Genomic DNA, 17,223 nt, shown 5'->3' with positions numbered 1-17,223 from the left:
CGACGCGATCTTTCCTCTTACTTGCATCTTCCATAATCCCGTGCATGTTAACGACTCGTATGAGACGACATCATTCACTGTTCTGTAATTATCTAAGTAATTACTGATTTTCGCTTATATTCGGCGAATATTTTTAGTTTCTCACTTTGAGTCCTTCTAGTGCTCCGCAAGCACCCGAATCAATGTCCAAGCTAAACGGCTTTCGAGATAAACCAATTTGTACCTTCGCACCAAGCTAATTCGTAACAATTACGCGCATGAACCTACACTGGTACCATGATCTATCCCTTTTGGGTTCAACCATTGTTTACGCATTATTAGCCTCGTACTTATTAGTAGTTCAAATCTGTCGATATTTTGTCACAGGCAGGTTCGGCTCACAACTAAATAGTTGTTTTCACGTCAAAAAATCAACGAAGGAATATTTTTGTGTCAAAATTATCTACACTCTCTGCTGGCGACGTTTCCGTACGCACCGTGTATAATAGTTTGCCGCATTGACGGGGGGGGGGGGGGGGGGGGGGAGGGCTCGGTTATAGACGACACACAGGACACAGCAATATATACGAGAAAACGGTCGTCAACATCTGCGGCAGAGCTAAAGTCACGGTCGCTTTGAAAATTTGTGGTAAGTTCCTATGGGACCAAAATGTTGAGGTCATCGATCTCTAGGCTTACACACTGCTTAATCTGACTTAAACTTACGCTAGGGACAACACACACACACACACACACACACACACACACACACACACACACATGCCTGAGGGAGGACTCGAACCTCCGAAGGGGACAGCCGCGCGAACCGTGTTAAGGCGCCACAGACAACGCGGCGGTCGCTTTGTTCAGGGGGTTAAATCTAACCTCTACGAGCAAACTCAAGAGAAAAACATTTCCTAATCGTGAAAATACACTGTTATTCTGTACGTGTCGGACTAACATCGGTTATTAGTTCAGGAACATAATTTCCAGCAGGGGACATCAGATGATGGACCAGTATTACTGAGAGTCTTTTATACTTTCCATTCCTGTCCTGCACATGGATGCACATTCTACAAGAATATTTTGGTTTCAGTGCTAAAAGCAAACTACAGTTTTTCGTTATCTTGGTTACATGCGTTGTGGGTAAAATCTTCTCAGGTATTGTCGAAAAGAAAGTGCGGGTATTAGTTGAGGACAAATTGGATGAAAATCAGTGTGGGTTTAGGCCTCTTAGAGGTTATCAGGACCAGATCTTTAGCTTACGGCAAATAATGGAGAAGTGTTACGAGTGAAACAGGGAATTGTATCTATGCTTTATAGATCTAGAAAAGGCATATGACCGGGTTCCCAGGAGGAAGCTATTGTCTGTTCTACGAGATTATGGAATAGGAGGCAAACTTCTGCAAGCAATTAAAAGTGTTTACATAGATAGTCAGGCTGCAGTTAGAGTTGACGGTAAATTGAGTTCATGGTTCAGAGTAGTTTCAGGGGTAAGACATGGCTGCAATCTGTCTCCACTGTTGTTCATATTATTTATGAATCATATGTTGAAAACAATAGACTGGCTGGGTGAGATTAGGATATGTGAACACAAAATAAGCAGTCTCTCATATGCGGATGACTTAGTTGTGATGGCAGATTCGATTGAAAGTTTGCAAAGTAGTATTTCAGAGCTAGATCAGAAATGTAAGGACTATGGTATGAAGATTAGCATGTCTAAAACGAAAGTAATGCCAGTGGGAAAGAGATATAAACGGATTGAGTACCAAATAGGAGGAACAAAGTTAGAACAGGTGGACTGTTTCAAGTACTTAGGATGCATATTCTTACAGGATGGCAACATAGTGAAAGAAGTGGAAGCGAGATGTAGCAAAGCTAATGCAGTGATCGCTCAACTACGATCTACTCTCTTCTGCAAGAAGGAAGTCAGTACCAAGACTAAGTTGTCTGTGCACCGTTCAATCTTTCGACCAACTTTGTTGTATGGGAGCGAAAGCTGGGTGGATTCAGGTTACCTTATCAATAAGGTTGAGGTTACGGATATGAAAGTAGCTAGGATGATTGCAGGTACTAGTAGATGGGAACAATGGCAGGAGGGTGTCCACAATGAGTAAATCAAAGAAATACTGGGAATGAACTCTATAGATGTAGCAGTCAGGGCGAACAGGCTTAGATGGTGGGGTCATGTTACACGCATGGGAGAAGCAAGGTTACCCAAGAGACTCATGGGTTCAGCAGTAGAGGGTAGGAGAAGTCGGGGTAGACCAAGGAGAAGGTACCTGAATTCGGTTAAGAATGATTTTGAAGTAATAGGCTTAACATCAGAAGAGGCACCAATGTTAGGGGATCATGGAGGAATTTTATAAGGGGGACTATGCTCCAGACGGAACGCTGAAAGGCATAATCAGTCTAAATGATGATGATGATGATGATGATGGTTACATGAGACTATGCTCACTTTGGGTGCACGAGCTGTCGCATTACCAACCAATGTGCAGTGCTGGTTGGCACTTGACTACAGATTACAGGCGACACAAGCAGGGTATCAAGCGAAAAGGAAAGATAGGAAGACAGATAAGAAAGAACGAAAAAGTCAGTATGATATGAAAATGACGAGTCAAGAAATCGAAATAAAAAGAATACTGAAATGAATTCACTGAATAAAAATTGTAATCAAACTTTTCATTAGATTTAGAAATCAAAGAAAAATTCGCCGCATTTGTATAAAATCAAACCCACGATCTGTTACACATCAGGTATATGCGTAACCACTACGCTACGCAACCACGTGGTTGGAGATTTTGGTGGTTACTTTCTTCCAGGTACCATAAGTGAGAATAACAAGGCACGAGACAACCTAATATGCTACTTTATTTTACACACTAGCAACGACTAAACGACAAAGGAATAAACAACAAAAACTGTTCAGCAAATTTACAAGTCCTTGACGCTATAACGTACTACTCTCGTTTCTTTAGCCGCTACTTCGTGGCGAAACGTTAATGTCACCACAAAGTTGTTGTATTTATGACTCTAGTGACTCAGTCGCAACGATGAACTGCAGGCTTCAAAAATTCGGCTTCAAATGTGTGTGAATTCCTAAGGGACCAAACTGCTTATGTTATCGGTCCCTAGACATACACACTACTTAAACTAACTTAACGCTAAGGACAATACTCACACTCATGCCCGAGGGAGGGCTCGAACCTCTGGCGGGAGGAGCCGAATTCGGCTTCGCTTAGTGTCATGCGAAACTGATGTGATGTAAGCCGATCTCTGTGATTATAATAAATGTACATGTGATGCTGAATGGCGTTTTGTGCGAAAGGATCGAGTAGTGTTTGGCAGTGCTGTGGATGAAACGTGTATATTTCATTAGCATCTTTGTGTATGTTTTGTTGTAGGCGTGGTTTACTTGTGTTTATCATGTGTGATGGAATACGAAATAAAATGACCAGATTTGGGATCCGAACACATCAAGAAAGAAAGCTGGACAAACAATTGGAAGTGAACTGGCCAATTGTGGTGGCAGTTTGGCAACAGTTTTGGTGCTACCTTGAGCGTCCAACGCGTGAAATGTCAGCTATAAAGTAATTTTAATGGGACTGTAGTTACTCTGATCCCTATTGTTGTATTCACCAAACGCACTTGGATCCTTACCACCGAAAATAGTTGCTGTTATGACATCACCAGCTTGCATGGAGCAACTATACAGCTCGAATGCCTAAGATTTTAAATATAAAATTCATTGAATATATGCTAATTAACACATATAACTGCCATTTTTATGAAAGATGCACATCTTTTTATTTCTAATTACGTGTCTTAAAAATAAAGTTTTCGTAGAAAATACAAAAACTTAATTACCAATATTTTATAAAAGATTGTTAGTAAGGATTATTTAAATTAAAAGAAACTCCAGAGATTAAATTTTTTTCATTCTTATGTATTTTACACTTCACAGTCACGAACTGAACCAGGGCCACCTACGTACTCGAGCATTCTACCACAGAGCCACTAGACCTATCGAAAGAAAAAAGACCTTCATTTAAGATATTAAAAACTCTCGGAAATCTTCAAAGTCGATTTTCTTGCAAGTTTTTGAGAGATGCATCGAATGGCCTTTCATGACTGGTTATTGAGTTCTGAAGTTCACGTACCATAAATTCAAAAAATTACAAAAATTAAATTGCTGTGTGGTTTCTTTTTAAGTGGAGCTGTGTATCTGCTTACGGTCACGTTTCGTGGATAGAAGTCCATTTGGGAGCTATTTGTGTGGCATAAGGCGGATGCGTAACAGTCCTCATTGTGTGCACCTGCTCTGAAATGTGGTTTCTGAGGACGTTGCGCCTCAGTCGTTGGCAGCTCGGTGCTCTCCTATGTAGGCTGTGTGCCGTATCTTCTGGAGGAGGCAGCAACTATATACCCGAAAATCACAAATGAACGACAATGATTATCGAATTGATTCAGTCGCTGTGTATTAAACATCAGATTTCGCCACTTACGTAAGACATGGTTCGTTGTCATCATTAAACTGAATTTTTTATTCATAATGTGTTTAGTTATGGGGAACAGATATAGTAACAACAACAAAAAAAATTGGAGAGCCCAATATAGAACCAAGAGATATTTGTACTCTCAGTACAGAGGCAGATTTATATTAACAGAGCAACGAGCAAATATTGACGTTAAAATACTGAAACAGATAAAATTACTGGCATTCATGACAGTTCCTAACTTAACAAATTTAGAACGTGGAAAGACACAGATGTATAGTTGATTCTGGTCCCATCTTTTTCTGCTCCATGGCCGTGGCAATGAAATATGATTCCCTACTTTATCAAATAACTGAGGATAGGAAAAATGCGAGAGATGGTCCTAATTATTGCTATATGAGAGATGGACTACTTTACGTGACTATGTTATGAAGAATGCCCGTTGATTCCACGGAAGGTAACTGCCGCATCTTCTTACGTATTTGAATCTGCCGATGGGCAATTGACAGGATATCAAAACTAGCTATCTTTCTAACAGAGATTTCAGCTGCCTCTGGACGCGTAGTGACCGTCAAGCAACTGTTGCCTGAAATCTAGAAATAGGGATACATTTATACTCTGCCAATCACTGTGGAGTGTAACCACACGGCAAAAAGAGCACTTGTTCCACTGGCGGTTTCATAAGAGAAAGAAGCGACTCCCTTAAATCTCTTCGGCGACGAGCGAAGACACAACACAGCAGACACGGATCGAGGGTTAGGTTCTGTGGGGTTGGGAAGGGAGAAGTAGGAGGGGCGGACGATTGAGGAGGAGGGGGGGGGGACTGAAAGGGAAGAACGGGACAAAGCGGGAAGAGAGCTGGGATTCACAGTTTCTTACTTTCTCCTCTGCCCCACCCAAAACGTAATTCTCTGTCACTCCTACTTTTAATGTTCCTAGACTTTAATAATAACAATGGTAATACATATAAAATGTTTTAATATAATGATAATAACTAGCTTACATTAGTATTTACTATACTGGTGAGCAAAACGCAAGGACAAAAGCAACTTTCGCATGATGTTTCACTGTGAAGTAACGTAGGCCGACCTCGATGAAACTTGGACCATACCTAAACAGAATTCCAGCGGTCTTGTACAGAACGTTACTGAAAGAAATACGCAATGACACGAACAGAGTTGACACGTCTATACAAAGACGATTATTACATTCATGTCAACGCTACTCATGATGGTCTCCTGAACAATTCAAACGGCGTGCTATTGTTCTTAATATGGTGTATGATCACTACGGAGAACAGGGGTCGCAAGGGGGGTTTTTATTTTATATTTTTTAAGTAGCCTCGCAATTTTGGCCGAGAGCAGTCCAAAGTACGAAGGAAAGCGGATGTTTTGTCTTCTTCTTCCTCTTCGCGGTTTCCATTTCTTGTATCTTCTTGAATGCCCCACTAATCTACACTTTGCTGTACCAATTTTTGCGGAATGCTTCCTTCACGTGTTGCAGTTCGTCTGACAGGCTTTCTTCATCGCAGATGACGCCTGCTCTGTATACCAGGGTGGTCAGCACGGTCTGCTATTGCACTGGATCGTGGCAGATTGTTGCAGGCACACGTCTATATGTTTCTTCCTACTCAGGGTGCTCGGAAATTACCGTTACAAACTTCTGTGACTTGTAGAGGGGAGTGAGTAGATAACATTTTGAACAGGGACCCATGTCTCGAAGCCGGCCGGAGTAGCCGTGCGGTTCTAGGCGCTACAGTCTGGAGCCGAGCGACCGCTACGGTCGCAGGTTCGAATCCTGCCTCGGGCATGGATGTGTGTGATGTCCTTAGGTTAGTTAGGTTTAAGTAGTTCTAAGTTCTAGGGGACTGATGACCTCAGAAGTTACGTCGCATAGTGCTCAGAGCCATTTGAACCATTTTTGAACCATGTCTCGAAACGTACCGTTTCCGTGCTACAGTCGTTTAAAACACGTTTCCTAGATGAGAATGCAGCAGGGTAGTCATGGTGGGAGGTAGACATGATAGGAGGTGGTGACGTCGGATCAGCTGATGTCATTTGACGTGTATCTTGCCTCTCTGATCTGGTTCGTGACTTATTCATGTGGCTGTGAGTGTTAGCGCAACACGGTTGAGTACGCGTTTCCAGCATATACCGGCATGGTCCTTCTCAATAGCGAAGAGACAACGTACGACTCCATCACATACCCTTTTCGCCACAATTTCGCAACGACTTCGAGAAAGGGGTTCCTTTACCGTCAGCAGGCGTGACTGTGGTACTCTAAGGAGACACCACACATCCGAATTGTAAGAAGCCGTACTGTGTCACGTTGAAGAGAACCCGTCAACGAGTACACGGGCAATTTCTTTGACTACTAATGTGTGGAATTACAAAACAAGTGATGTACTGGGTCACGCGTAATCAAATACTTGTAAAGGAGATTGCCTTACTAACGTGTTCTCAAACGGTTGTAGCACGGAAACGGTACATTTCCGGACATGACTTCCAATTCAAAATATTATCGCCTCACTCCCCTCTACAAGCGCTAGAAGTTTGTAACGGGAGTTACCGAACACCCTTTATAAATGTTGGTCTAGCATACCATCTACCTCCTTTCGTATTAGCATGCCCAGAAAAGAGAGACTAGCGTTCTCCTCTATTTACATAATTATTTCCAAAATGACGGCAACGTTTTGATGGATGCTGTTAAGATGGTCCATAAACTCATTCACTGCCTGTGTGCCATGCTCGCATACCACAAAAGTATCATCCACATAGCGGAAGAAGTCCTTGGGTTTCTGATGACAGTTTTGAAGAGCCGCCTCCTCAAAGAGTTTCATGTAGAGGTTTGTGATCCCTGGAGCCAGTGGAGATCCCATGGCCAATTCATCTGTCTGTTCATAAGACTCTCCATTGTACAGGAAGTAGTTGGTCGTCAGTGCATGTTCAAAGAGTATAACTATCAGCGGTTCCAAATGATGAGACAGGAGCGCCAAGAAGTCCTGTAGAGACACGTTCGTGAAGAGCGATGTAGTGTCGAAACTAACGAGTAAGTCATCTTTTTGTAAACGAATGTCCTTAAGTACTAGGGCTATTCGCAAATTAAGTTCCGATTGATCGCGAACTGGAAACCACTTTGAAAATCAGAGATATTTTATCTGCAACAGCTAGCTACAGCTTCCAGCCACTGTACTACATAGTCACCACTCCGACTTAGACATTTGTCTTAGGGTTGTACCAACTTTCCAAAACCCTCGTCATAGAAGGCAGCAGCCTGTGTTTACTGCCAATTCTCTACGCTCATCTACAGCTCGTTGTCTGTGCGAAAGTGTTGTCTTCATAGCCAGTAGTTAATGTGAGCAGAGATGAAACACAGAAGGAGCCAATTATGGGCTGTAGTGCGGGCGATCAAACACTTCCCATCGAAAACGCTGTAGGAGCATTTTCATTGCCCCTGCAAATTGCGACCTTAGAATTGTCACAAAGTATGAACCGTATGACAGTTGTGTAATGTGGGCTACATAACATCAGGCGAAATCTCTCACCAGGACTTCATACTTGGCGGGAGACACTATTTTCTATGCGTCTTTATGTGCTCATCATGCGCTCAGAACTGAAAGAGCGAAGTGATGTAACCGGCAGGCATACTAGAGACACTGTCGAACACATATGTGCAGAGCTTTATTAGATTTTCACAGTGGTTTCCATTTCTTGATCGATCGGGACTTACTTTCCGAATATCCCTCGTATTTTCACGAAATCAGCCGAGTTCTTAACGTTAAGACTTCAATGTCAAAGAAAGGGTTTTAGAATTTCGCCAGATATTTGGTCAGTCTGTAATTCTTGGAATCGAGTATTAACCACAGAGTCAGGCCTTCCTTGGGGATTTTCAGCAGCCCGTACAAGTGTCACTGGAGTCCTGCCATACAGCCGCTGCCATCTGGCTGAGAAACCGAGAGCTTCTCACCAATGTTGTCTTTGGTTTGAGTTGCAGAGTAACAATGCTTGCTGATGGCAACAGTGCACCTAATAGCGGTGTTAGGTTGTAGAACAACTTTGTCAGTATACGCCATTGATAAAAGTTACCTGACTCTTCAAGGTATTCAAAATTTCAAGACAAAGATGCCTCCAGCTACAAAGTTTCATCAACTCAGACAGTTGCGTGCCACCGATTCTCTTTTCCAGTGGACCATCAAGTTACACTTCTGGGTCAGTCGAATACATAGAAGATGCATTAGAAGTAAATGCGATCACCTAGAATGCAAAATGCAGAATCGTTCCGAACGAATACCTGGCGAGATGTCCTTGTGCGCCATTTAATATCACCCCTTCGAGTCATACTGTTGAGAGAGGCCATTACTATGACGAAGTTATAGAATTCGAAGTGGTACTGTATGCCGATGGATTACTAGTGGTGTACTGCGACAGGACATAAGTATATTTAAGATTTCTTTTACACATCACAAATACAATACCAAGCCTAGCATATTCAGAACCTCAAGTTTCATAATTCCAAACACCCAAAACCTTCAGACTGTAATCATTACAGTTGAGCAATGGGTTTCGTTCCGAATTATATAGACATGCGTCTGTGAAAGTCGCATTCATGGCATTGGGACGGTTCTCGTCACAAAACGCCGCACGTTTTATGCATTTTAATCATTTTATGACAAATAAAATTACTTTAGTCATGAGTTACAGAATTTAAGGGAGTATGGACGGTCTATCCCGCTAGTGTTAAATTTGCCAGTTTCTTGATCCATTTTCTGAAGAAATACTTCGTGCAACTTAATGAAACTTTTCCAGGTTACTTAGGCATTCTTCTTGTACTTACCCCTCTAGTTTCGTTGAAGTATGTGTTCTTGGAGTTAGGACAGAATTTTTTTTCTTTTGTATCTTTTTTGTTGCATTTTCCTTAAATTTCTGTGCATTTTACTAGTAATACACAGGCGACCTCTACCATTCTAGTATCACAAGGGTATCATAAATTAACTGTATAAAACCAAGAGTCATGCACCAGCATATATAACACGGCTATATACTCATTAAGAACCTGAGCTCTTAGATTTTGACGAGGGTGTAGCGGTGTTACATACACTGGTGCGGATACTGGATCGTTTGCACATTATATTTTTTCTGGCGATATAAGCTCAGCCATTAAGCTACCACAGAGGGCCTGATGATGGCATAATGGAACGCCCAAACCGGTTGGCTCTGGAATAAATCAAAGGTGAAAATACAGCTGTTGGTTTATTTATTGCTGGTTATTTATCGATAAAGCAGTGGTGGAAATAAAAGAAAGTTTGAAGAGTGGAATTAAAATTCAAGGTGAAAGGATATCAATGATGAGATTCGCTGCTGACATTGCTATTCCCAGTGAAAGTGAAGAAGAATTACATGATCTACTGAATGGAATGAATGGTCTAATGAATACAGAATATGGATTGAGAATAAATCGGAGAAAGAGGAAAGTAATGAGGAGTAGCAGAAATGAGAACTGGTAAAAACTTAACAACGGAATTGCTGTTCACGGAATAGCTGAAGTTAAGGAATTCTGCTACCTAAGGCAGCAAAATAACCGATGACCGAAGGAGCAAGGAGGACATCAAAAGCAGATTAGCACTGGCAAAAAGGGCATTCCTGGCCAAGAGAAGTGTACTAGAATTAAACACAGGCCTTAATTTGAGGAAGAAATTTCTGAGTATATACGTTTGGAGCACAGTATTGTATGGTAGTGAAACAATGACTGTGGGAAAAGCGGAACAGAAGAGAATCGAAGCATTTGAGATATGGTGCTACAGACGAATGTTGAAAATTAGGTAAGATGATAAGGTAAGGAATGAGGAGGTTGTGTGCAGAATCGGAGAGGGAAGGAATATGTGGAAAACATAGACAAGAAATAGAGGGGACGGGGCGATAGCACATCTGTTAAAACACCAGCGAATATTTTCCGTGATACTAGAGGAAGCTGTAGAGGGTAAAAACTGTAGTGGAAGACAGCGGTTGAAATACATCCAGCAAATAATTGAGGACGTAGGTTGCAAATGCTATTGTAAGATGAAAAATTTGGCACAGGAGAGGCTGCATCAAACCAGTCACAACACTGATGGCAAATAAAAAAAAAAATAAATTCTAGGGACTTGTTCCTTACAAGAAAAGAAGGCAAAATGTCTAGTAAACAAGCACTCTAAAATACATACCTTAAGAGCTATGAGCACTTGTTCATCTTCAAAACTCTGAAACATCTCTTGTGCTGCAGGGAATTTGCTTCCCACATTTTTGGAGTAGATAGTATTGACCAAATAAAGAAAAAATTATACAGTAAACGTAGGGTCTACAATGCACCCTTTAAGAGTTATGAGCACTTGTTTATTTCACTAGTGTGGGGCATACGTCTTGTATTGAACAATTACTTATCGATCTTAAGGTATGCCTTTTAGAGTCCATGCCGGATTTGTGGCCGAGAGGTTCTAGGCGCTTTTGTCCTGAACAGCGCCGTTGCCACGGTCGCAGGTTCGAGTCCTGCCTCGGGAATGAATGTGTGTGATGTCCTTAGGTTAGTTAGGTTTAAGTCGTTCTAAGTCTAGGGGACTAACGACTTCAGATGTTAAGTCCCATAGTGCTCAGAGCCATCAGAGCCATTAGAGTCCGTAAAAATGTGTGTGAATTCCTACGGGACCAAATTACTGAGGTCATCGGTCCCTAGATTTACACACTACAAATTAAATGAAACTAACTTATGCCAAGAACAACACACACCCATGCCCGAGGGAGGACTTGAACCTCCGGCGGGAGGGCCGCGCACTCCGTGACATGGGGCCTTAAACCGCGCGGTCACCCTGCACTGCTTTAGGGTCCATGTTAACAGATTTTTTTTTCTTGTCGTGGTATAAGGAACCTGTCCCTAAAACTTGTCGGTGTTTTTATGTGGCACCCTAAGATCGGCTGTCATTCCATCGTCCCCCCTACCAAGGATGGATGAAGTGAAATTTTATGGAAAGTAGTTGAAGGACAGTGAAAATACAAATAGGTGACAAAATGTTCGACATTCACGCATGATCACAGAAGGTGGATGTCGGAGGCTTACCCGCTCTGTACAGCAGGATAGGCGGAGACTTGCTGCAGATCTGACGATAGAGTACAATGCTGGTGCACGGACAAGTGTCTCGGAGCACATCGCTAAGCGCACGCTATTGATCATGAGGCTCCGTAGCAGACAACCCGTATGTTGACTCAACGACATTGTCATTATTATTGGATTGGGCTCGATCATTGTAGTGAGAATCAATGAAAATCTGTCACCTACTCGGATGAATCACCTTTACTTGTACACCAGATCGATGGTCATGGCGAGAAACGCCATCATCCTGAGTGAACGTTATTGCGAACCACATGCATCCCTGCATGACTGATATCTTTCCCTGCGACGATAGCATCTTCCAACAGGATAACAATTCGTGTCATACGCACACAATCGTTCTAGAGAGGATTGAGTAGCGTGGTAATCACGATGATACCTTGGCCACCATATTCGCCTGACGTGAATATAATAGAAAACATCTGGGACACTATCGGGCGCCAGCTCCGTGGACAAACACGCTATTAAGCTGTTCATTTGGCTACATCTACATTTATACTCCGCAAGCCACCCAACGGTGTGTGGCGGAGGGCACTTTACTTGCCATTGTCATTACCTCCCTTTCCTGTTCCGGTTCGCGGGAAGAACGACTGTCGGAAAGCCTCCGTGGGCGCTCGAATCTCTCTAATTTTACATCCGTGATCTCCTCGGGAGGTATAAGTAAGGGAAGCAATATATTCGATACCTCATCCAGAAACGCACCCTCTCGAAACTTAATAAGGGGCATAGGAACTTTCAAATTATGCCACATAACGATTAATTTTTGTTTGAAGTCAGCAAAGTCGATTTCTGGAAGATAGTACGTTTGTCTAGCTCAAATAAATGTTAATCAATGGCTTTCCTTTAATCAGTGCAATATGAAAAGAGAAAGAAGGTCGGCGTGAGAAGCTCTAGAACCGAGACGCTGCAACACACTTCCTGTTGTAGCACCACAACAGAATGTTTTGATTATAAAAATTGAAAAAAAAATTCGCAACGATCAAAAACTGGACAAAAGGATAAATCTATTAATAAATGTTTTGTATTAATTCTGATTTATTTAACTAAAATGTAAAAGATTTATAAAACAATAATTTGCGTGTTGGATACGTTCCGTTTCACTAATGGCGAACTGGCGAATCTGTTACGAACTTTGATTTTATGTACTGTTAATTTATCGGTACTTAATAGAGGGCATAGGGTCTTTCAAATTATGCCACATAACGATTAATTTTTTTTTTTGAGGTAATCAAAATCGATTTCTGGAGGACAGTACGTTTGCCTACCTCAAATAAACGTTAATTAATGGCTTTCCTTTAATTATTCAAGACGGCTGTAACAAGTCATACTTATCATATTGGCCACTACATGCGAGCGAATATGTACCTATGTCGCCGAGACATGGCCAACGTCCGCTCAGGGTTTAATACGAGTACATGTAACTACATTGTCCAAACAGCAGAGCTCCCTCTACGACGTATCGGCCAGAGCAGTTCTCCAGTGGCGTCACTACAGCCTACTGGTAACGAGTAATGCGGTAATGCGGTTGGATGAACACTCCACTAAGAAAGATAATGTTTTCCTCGTCCCTGTCATCATCTGACCAGCATCCTGTTTGGCAGGTCCCGTACACTGTCGAGAGAGAAGTTTCTAGTAACCTGAGGTATCCCTGTAACGGCAAATCGATGCTGTCCTCAGCCTACATTGTAGTTGTTTTTAATTCATTTCTCCATTAAGAATAACTGTTGCAAACATTACAGGAAAATATTTTTTTCCTTCAGCCTCTCTAGCGACACATACCAAATGTTTGGTTCAAATGGCTCTGAGCACTATGCGACTTAACTTCGGAGGTCATCAGTCGCCTAGAAGTTAGAACTAATTAAACCTAACTAACCTAAGGACATCACACACATCCATGCCCGAGGCAGGATTCGAACCTGCGACCATAGCGGTCGTTCGGTTCCAGACTGTAGCGCCTAGAACCGCACGGCCACTACGGCCAGCACCAAATGTTTGCACTGCCGCCTGGAATCGGCTATCTACACAGTGGAGTTACCTGACATCAGGGTACTGTTTATTACGGAACGCAGACTTTCCAGCTTGTATTTATCCTCACGGACTCCCAAAGCGTGTTGCAGAAACTACATCCTGCGTTTGATAAAGGACAGTTCCACGCAACGCCAATCGCTTATACGATGGCCAACAAAGCTGCTTATCATGACCGAAATTGTGAATGGCACACATTCCAGCTCTACAAGGACGGCCACCTAGTGGCCATACAACCGAATGTCTCTTCTCGGCTATGGTTCACCTCCGTGAAGCTTTGTAGACGTCATGTGACATATCTCATCTGCATGATACCCCGCCTACCTACACCGATTGAAAATCTTAGCTTCTGGGCACTGTGATCAGGACGTAACGGTGGCAATGGATCTGAATGAAACTGTACTGGTGTATACCTAGCACTCGGCCGCACAGGTGGCCTTGTATAAAAAATTGGTTACGAGCTGTTACCTCCTCACCTGTTCGATATATACACTGACAAACAAACTCGACAACAAAAAATAATTAATGTAGAGTAACGAAAACGAGAATACATTTGTCTAGGTAACATATTTAAGCGAATAACTTTGCAAGATCACATGTTAACGTAAGCGGGAGACAAGCAGTAGCAAATGTGAAATGATAGTACCTCAAAAATAGTACAGCCAGAATGTTGAATGTGAGCGTGCAAACACGCATGCGTGGTGATACACGGCTGCCGGATGTCTGTTTGTGGGATGGAATTTCATGCTTATTCCACTTGGTCTATTAATACAGGAATGGTTAACGCTGTTTGTGGATGACGCTGGAGTTGTCATCTGACGATGCCCCATAGGTGCTCGACTGGAGATAGATCTGGTGATCGAGCAGGCCTAGGCAACGTGTTGACACTGTGTAGAGCATGTTGGGTTACAACAGCGGTATGTGGGCGAGCGTTATCCTGCAGGAAAACACCCCATGGAATACCGTTCATGAATGGCAGCACGACAGGTCGAATCACCAGATTGACGTAGAAATTTGCAGTTAGGGTGCTTGTGATGACGACGAGAGTGCTCCTGCTGTCATGCGAGATCACACCTCAGACCATAACTCCAAGGATAGCTTCATTGAGTCTAGCAAGCAGACTGGTTTGTTGCAGGTCCTCAACTGGCCTCCTCCTAACCAACACACGGCCATCACTGGCAGCGAGCCAGTGCCAGCTGACCACTCTGCCATCCAATGAGCTCTCGCTTGACACCACTGAAGTCGCAAATGTTGGTGGTTTGGGGTCGGTGGAAAGCACAACACGGGGCGTCCTGGCTCGGAGCTATCCTTGACATAATCGATTTGTAACAGTTCGTTGTGTCACTGTGGTGCCAGGTGCTGCTCAAATTGCTGCTGCAGCTGCATCACGATGCGCCAGAGCCAGAAGCCGAACTAGCTGATTTTCCGTGTTGGTAGTGCCACGTGGCTGTCTGGAGCCCGATCTTCTTGCGACTGTACAGTCCCGTGACCACCGCTGCCATGAATTACATGAAGTGGCTACATTCCTGCTAAATTTTTCTGCAGTACCGCACACGGAGCATGCAGCTTCTCGTAACTCTATTACACTACCTGCAAAGTCAGTGAGGCGTTGATAATGACGGCTTTGCCGCCTAAAGGCATTTTTGAGTAACATAAACTCAGCACGCCCAGTACCAAAGGTTACTAACGTCACGATCGTTACAGAGTGTGTTTAAAACAAATCTGATTTGCATGCTCATATTTGCGCTACTAGCTCCAAACCGCCAGTATAGCCGAGAGTGACTCGATTTTTGGACATACCTTAATGACCGTCATTATGTCGTTGTCCGTCACCCAAAATACAGACAATTTTTCTCGAACTTCCTTGGGAGTGCTTTCCACGACCCGCTTCGCAGCTGGAATGTGTTAAGCCAAGAGAGAAGAAGGTATCCTGTTTGAACCAATGAACATTTCTGAACAATTGAACGGAACACATCAATTTCGAGAAGACATGACCCAACATATTACACAACAAAAATAAACAAAAAAATAAAAATAAAAATAAAATTCAGAAAAAGGAAGATTTTATTTTGTTTGTAAGGATAGCCCTAACCTTGATTTCCCATATTTCCCCTGGTATATAGGCAGCTCTCTGGGGTAGGCTTAGTCAGGAGCCAACGCCTGAAGTGGACCAGATTTTTTTGTTGTGGGATGAAAAGTGGCGGTGGCACTTAGTTTTTGTTGGTAGTTCCATTTTCCTAAGGGGCTTTAAAATAAGAGAGGAAAAAAGGGGGCAAATTAAAAAAATAGAAAAAAGGGGTCGGAAGCTTAAAAAAATAAAAAAAAATAAAGAGAAAAAATAAAAAATAAAAAAATATATTAAAAAAGTTGGCAGGAAAAAAAGAAAAAAAAGAAAAAATTAGGTAAGGGCTTATCATGCAGCGGACCCGGGTTAGATTCCCATTGCTCGCAATTTTTTTTTCATTTTATGTCATTCCCCGTAATGTTAAACTGTTAATTATAAAATTTAAATATACTTAAACAGGTCATAAAAAAAGAGCGCTAATGCGCTGCTTCCTGGACTCGGGTAGGCGCGCTGGCCCCGGATCGAATCCGCCTGCCGGATTAACGACGAGGGCTGGTATGCTGGCCAGTCTGGAAGTGGTTTTTAGGCGGTTTCCCACATCCCTCTAGGAGAATACCGACCTGGTCCCACGTCCCGCCTTAGTTACACGACTCACAGACATTTGAAAACGTTCGCACTATCATGGTTTACACTAGACGTAGACAGCTGGGGCGCACTGATTCCGTCCCAGGGGGTTCGGGGTGGCGGCAGGAAGGGCATCTGGGCATCCTTTGCAACCAACACCGCCACATCCGTAGTAACAAGGCCGACCCCGCGTTGAAGCGGGACAAAGGCCCAAAGAAAATGATGATGAATGATTCGCGTTACTAACTCCACTCTTATACGACTGGCGCGAAATTTGAATAGACGTCGTCTTTCAGATGTAGAAACATGACTACCAACTTTAATTATGTCGCCCAACTGTTTGTTGATGTTGCAATTTTTTTCTGTCAGTGTGTAAGAATTCTTTGCTCGCGAACTATTTAAAAGACGCCGATGTCCAACTTTGATCTATAAGTTGTGTGGATCTTGTCCTCCAATGGCACCATCTCGTTCGAAAAGTGGAACATCTTTTTGTGGTTTTACTTTGCGTTAAGAACTTATCCCTGTAAACGACGCCGTTGTCCAGCTTTCGATTATAAGTTGATATGGACGCCATTCTACACAGCAACCGTCCCAGTTCGAACCCTGGGTCATACTTCTGCGGTTTTTTAAATTTATATGGTGAACTTATCATTGTACTTCACACTCTTATCCTTGTTCTATTGTGAAAATTGCGCTAATGTTAACTTGGCACTATTGTAACTACTGACGGCTGTGGTGTTCGTCTTCGAGTGTTTTTATTTTACATTAAGAACTTGTGTTTGTATATCGAACTTTTTTGTTGTTATACTGTGGAAATTGCAGTTATGTTAATATGGTACTCTTGTAGCCACTGTTGGCTGTATGATGTTTGCTGTCCAAAGCCAAAAATAAATA

General features: G+C 42.6%; 1 protein-coding gene across 1 annotated transcript in view; it reads left to right on the top strand.

Annotated features, from left to right (window-relative positions):
• LOC126095014 (acetylcholinesterase-like) overlaps positions 1 to 17,223 on the top strand; it is a 96,713-nt gene that overhangs the window by 66,298 nt on the left and 13,192 nt on the right. The gene's annotated exons all lie outside the window — the stretch shown is intronic.

Source organism: Schistocerca cancellata, chromosome 8 (assembly GCF_023864275.1).
Source record: "Schistocerca cancellata isolate TAMUIC-IGC-003103 chromosome 8, iqSchCanc2.1, whole genome shotgun sequence".
Lineage (NCBI taxonomy): Eukaryota > Metazoa > Arthropoda > Insecta > Orthoptera > Acrididae > Schistocerca > Schistocerca cancellata.
The sequence above is the reverse complement of the archived record's forward strand: the minus strand, read 5'-3'. Positions and strand labels throughout refer to the sequence as shown.